We start from the raw sequence: 6,000 nt of genomic DNA on the forward strand, positions 1-6,000 counted from the left end.
GACCTGATTACTTTTGATAAAAGCAAAATACTGCAGCTGGGAAATTTGAAATAACGGAAAATGCTGAAAAAACTCAGGTCTGGCAGTATCTGAGGCGGAAAGAGAACAGAGTTAACATTGAGTCCAATATGACTTGTCTCCATAATTCTTTGGTTCCAAAGACATACAGGACTTGAAATATTAATTCTGATCACTTTTAATGTTGCAGATTATACAGCCAGTAGATTTTATTCTTCGGGTTAATTTAATGAACCAAGGAAAGAAAATTCACAGTTAAGATGGTTCATTGGTCTCAATAACACATTTACACATGTATGTGAAATATATGCAGATGTTACCCATCTCCTGGGAGCAAGGGCTGCCATTAACCAAGCATGCAGCAGTATTGGCAGTGGCCATCTGGACAGCCTAACCCTTTTGTCCGAACTGCTAGTCTGGTGTGGAAGACGAGATGATTTTGCTACAATTTCACTTTCAATGCATCAGATGCTGACCAACCAAGAAACGGGGGGGAAATAGCTTTCTGTATTTTTTTTTAAACCAAGGATGTGGCCCTTTTCAGCATTTTACATCGGGTGGAGTGAGTTTTTGTGACTGAAGAGGGAAGAAATGAGCAACATGACCCATGTGCAAATGTGAGCCCCGACGTTCACAAACAAATTCCAAACAGTTTTCTCTCTGGGGTAGTAATCCTGCCACATCACAGATCGCACCACAAATCTAATCAAGGAGTTTCTGATGCCAAACTTCCAACAATCTCAAGCTCAGATCCCAGTATCGAGATAATCATCCTTGGTCCTGGTGTGCAATAATATAAAAGATGCTAAAAACCACAACAAATTAAATGAAAAATGAAATGAAATGAAATCTTTTATTGTCACAAGTAGGCTTCAAATGAAGTTACTGTGAAAAGCCCCTAGTCGCCACATTCCGGCGCCTGTTCGGGGAGGCTGTTACGGGAATGGTCACAGCGTCTCAGTGGGAGAAGTTTCCATCAATCAATATTCACAGAATCCCTAGTGCAGAAGGAGGCCATTCACAGCCCAAACGGGCTGTTTAGCATAGAGCTAAATCGCTGGCTTTGAAAGCAGACCAAGGCAGGCCAGCAGCATGGTTCAATTCCCGTACCAGCCTCCCCGAACAGGCGCCGGAATGTTGCGACTAGGGACTTTTCACAGTAACTTCATTTGAAGCCTACTTGTGACAATAAGCGATTTTCATTTCATTTCATTCGGCCCATCGAGTCTGCACCGACCCTTTGAATAAACACTACCCTGCCCTATCCCCGTAACCCCATAACGTAACCTGCATATCCCTGGACACGGAAGGGGCAATTTATCATAGCCAGTCCACCTAACCTAGACTGAGGAAACTGGAGCACCCGGAGGAAACCCACGGGGAGAACGTGCAGACCCCGCACAGACAGTGACCCAAGGCCAGAATTGAACCTGGGTGAGGTAGTAGTGCTAGCCACCATGCTATGCCATATATAATGTATATATAAAAAATTGCAGCTGTCCATCACGCCTGATCTCAAGTTGACCTGAGGAGCTGCAGCAATCAATCTCTAATTGATCCAAGGAGACATGATGATTCTACCTTGGATCTTAAAGGGACACACCGCACACAGCTGCATTTTGGCAGCAGAACAACAAAGTTTTTTGTCCTGCAGTCATCAGCTCAGTTCACAAGAATACCAATAGTAAAACGAACAACAACCTACACTGCACAAGAGTGCTGATTGGTTGGCAAATTGAGTCTGATTGGTAGAGGTGTTGCCATGGAGAATGCACCAGGGAACATCAACTGACAAGTTTTTGTTTAAATTCAAACCAGGCAGGTCGACTGAACCAGGGAATGACTATCCCCAAGCACTTGTTTAATTGAAAAAGGCACAATATGTCGACATTCTCTTTTTGGCTGCAAAGGACAGGGTCTTGTGTGTGAATACATGTAGCTTTAAGCATGCATAAGTGAGCCACACTACGAGCCTGACTGATAATCTTTCATTGGTTTCCAGTGCAATTCTTAGCACAATCAGGATTGATTGATGGAGAAGGTCTATGCATCAACTAAACAAAAGCTTGGGGAGAGCCATTCCCCATGACAATGCCTTGGCCAATGTCGACCTGCCTGGTTCAAATTTGAACAAAGGTTTAGCAGTTAACTAGCCCCTGGTGCATTATCCTTGGCCACGCCTCTACCAAACAGAGTCCACTCGCCAACTAATGACCACTCTTCTCATGCGGTATAAATTGCTGTTCCCTTTACAATGAATGCTCTTGCTATTCTGATGTGTGCGAGTGCAAGATGAAAGGCTACGACAGCATGTATTTTTCCAGTAATACTCAAATTTTGTACTACCAATGGTTTTAATATAAAGAGTATTTACTTTTTTGTAATTGAATATTGACAGCCTTGAAAGGGATACTAAGATCAGGAAATATATAAATAATATTTTTTTAAATCTAAATTCTCACTTTGTTGCATTTATATTGCTTAATTCAAATAATTATTGGATTATTAATTTTTAGTGCAAAATGACATTGAATTAACAGGAACAGTAAATTCCATTTAGTTTGAACACTTTTTTTAGTTTTAAATTTTTTTTTCCAACTCAGGGGCAATTTATTGTGCCCAATCCACGGTAGCATTGTGGTTAGCACAGTTGCTTCACAGCTCCAGGGTCCCAGGTTCGATTCCTGGCTTGGGTCACTGTCTGTGCGGAGTCTGCATGTTCTCCCTGTGTGTGCGTGGGTTTCCTCCGGGTGCTCCGGTTTCCCCCAGTCCAAAGATGTGCATGTTAGTTGGATTGGCCATGATAAATTGCCCTTAGTGTTGGGTGGAGTTACTGGGTAATGGGGATAGGTGGGGTTACTGAGTAATGGGGATAGGGTGGAGGTGTGGGCTTGGGTAGGGTGCTCTTTCTAAGAGCCAGTGCAGACTCAATGGGCCAAATGGCCTCCTTCTGCACTGTAAATTCTATGATTCTATGATACCCTGCACATCTTTGGGTTGTGGGGGTGAGACTCATGCAGACACGGGGCGAATGTGCAAACGCCACAGTGACCCGGGTCCTCGGCGCGTGATTTAACACTGGCTGTGCAGTTTTTTTGACAGCGCCATTAAGCATTTGTAAAATCTATCCAAATCTCAATCTAGCCAGGTGAAAGGGAAGGGAAGACACCAGTAATCCCAAGAATTTTATTGGATTAAGGGCAGCACGGTGGCGCAGTGGTTAGCACTGGGACTGTGGCGCTGAGGACCCGGGTTTGAATCCCGGCCCTGGGTCACTGCCTGTGTGGAGTTTGCACATTCTCCCCGTGTCTGCGTGGGTCTCACCCCCACAACCCAAAGCTGTGCAGGCTAGGTAGATTGGCCACAAGAAATTGCCCCTTAATTGGAAAAATAATAATTAGGTACTCAAAATTAAAATAAATAAATAAATAAAAGCAATTGGTTTGTGCCTTAATTAGCTACTCGCCCCACATTTCCATATAGGTCTGTGGCAGTCAACCAATAAAAAGAAGAGATTTTAATGAGACAAAGATTTTTGCAGATCATGGCTTGAAAGGTCAGCGAACACTCGTAGGATATCATTTAAAATTCAGAAGTGGTATATTTTTAGACTTAAAATTAAGAAGTACAGTGTTTTCACTCTTTTCTAAATGTTGGCAGGCATTTCCCTGTTCTCAAGTGCCTCTGCAGCCTTTTAACTGTTAATAAGATCTGACTGACAAATACATTAGCAGTGCTCAGTAACAAATCATGAGCACATAAGGACTATCAAGCTTGGTATCGATTGCAAAATAAGCAGCGAGGCAAGATTATTTAGTTTAAGGGCATTAGGGTCTTTATCAAACATTAAGGCCTTTGATGGAGAACAAGCCTTTTCATGAAACAAAAAGAGTCTACGGACTCAAAACATTAACTCGATTTTCTCTTTCCCCAGATGCTGCCAGACCGGAGTTTTTCCAGCATTTTCTGCTTTGTTCCAGATTCCAGTATTTTGCTTTTTATTTTAGCCTTTTCATGAGTTTGATTTGATGGAAATTATAGTTAACTGTTCGCTCAATGCAGGAACATGGGATACCACAGAAAGATGTTACAAACCATTGCACTCGGCCCAAAAACAAAACCTGCTTCATCCAACAAATATTTTACAATTTGCCAAAGAAGAACCAGGCAACGTGCCTCAACGACTTCGGCCTTGACACTGATCGGAATGAAGTGCTTCGAGAGGCTGGTCATGAGACACCAACTCCATACTCCCAGATTACCTTGATCCACTGCCATTCGCATACTGCCACAACTGGTCCACATCAGACGCCATCTCCATGGCCCTACACTCATCCCTGGAACATCTCGACAACAAGGACTCCTACATCAGACTCCTATTCATTGACTACAGCTCCGCCTTCAACACCATAATCCCAGCCAAGCTCATATCAAAGCTCTAAAACCTTGAACTTGGTCCCTTCCTCTGCAACTGGATCCTTGACTTCCTGACCCATAGGCCACAATCAGTAAGAATAAATAACAACACCCCCACAATAGTCCTCAATACCGGGGCCCCGCAAGGCTGCGTACTTAGCCCCCGACTATACTCCCACGACTGCATGGCAAAATTTGGCTCCAACTCCATCAACAAGTTTGCTAACGACACAACCGTAGTGGGTCGGATCTTCAACAACAGTGAGTCAGAATACAGGAGGGACATCGAGAACCTGGTGGAGTGGTGTAACGACAACAATCTCTCCCTCAATGTCAGCAAAACTAAAGAGCTGGGGGGGCAGTAAGGTGGCTCAGTGGTTAGCATTGCTGCCTCACGGAGCCGAGGTCCCAGGTTCGATCCCGTGTTTGCGTGGGTTTTGCCCACACAACCCAAAGATGTGCAGGGTAGGTGGATTGGCCACGCCAAATTGCCCCTTAATTGGAAAAATCGAATCGGGTACTCTAAATGTATTTATTTTGAAATGGGATGTGGGCATCGCTGGCTATGCCAGCATTCATTCTCCATCCCTAATTGACGTTGAGATGATGGTGGTGAGCTGCCTTTGTGAATTGCTGCAGTCTGTGCAGTGTAGGTACACCCACAGTGCTGTTAGGAATGAAGTTCCAAGATTTTGATCCAGTGGCAATGAAGGAACAGCCCATATATGTCCAGGTTAGGATGGTCAGGAGGGGAACTTCCTGGTGATGGATTTCACATGAGTCTGCTGTTCTTGTCCTTGGTGAGTTCCTGCTATGCATCTTGTAAACGCTACACACGGCTGCCACTGTGTGTCGCTGGCCATAAGACATAGGAGCAGAATTAGGCCACTCGGCCCATCGAGTCTGCTCCGCCATTCATTCATGGCTGATATTTTCTCATTCCCATTCTCTTGCCCTCTCCCCCTAACCCCGATCCCCTTATTAATCAACAACCTATTTAACTCTTTCTTAAAGACACTCAATGATTTGGCCTCCACAGCCTTCTGTGGTAAAGAGCTCCACCCTCTGGCTGAAGAAATTCCTCCTCATCTCTGTTTTAAAAGGATCGTCCCTTTAGTCTGAGATGGTGTCCTCTGGTTCTAGTTTTTCCTACAAGTGGAAACATCCTCTCCACATCCACTCTATCCAGGCCTCGCAGTATCCTGTAAGTTTCAATAAGATCCCCCCCCTCATCCTTCTAAACTCCAACGAGTACAGACCCAGAGTCCTCAAACATCCCTCATACGACAAGTTCTTCATTCCAGAGATCATTCTTGTGAACCTCCTCTGGACCCTTTCCAAGGCCAGCACATCCTTCCTTAGATACAGGGCCCAAAACTGCTCACAATACTCCAAATGGGGTCTGACCAGAGCCTTATACAGCCTCAGAAGTACATCACTGATCCTGTATTCTAGCCCTCTTGACATGAATGCTAACATTGCATTTGCCTTCTTAGCTTCCGACTGAACCTGCACATTAACCTTAAGAGAATCATGAACAAGGACTCCCAAGTCCCTGTGTGCTTC

Source organism: Scyliorhinus torazame, chromosome X (assembly GCF_047496885.1).
Source record: "Scyliorhinus torazame isolate Kashiwa2021f chromosome X, sScyTor2.1, whole genome shotgun sequence".
NCBI lineage: Eukaryota > Metazoa > Chordata > Chondrichthyes > Carcharhiniformes > Scyliorhinidae > Scyliorhinus > Scyliorhinus torazame.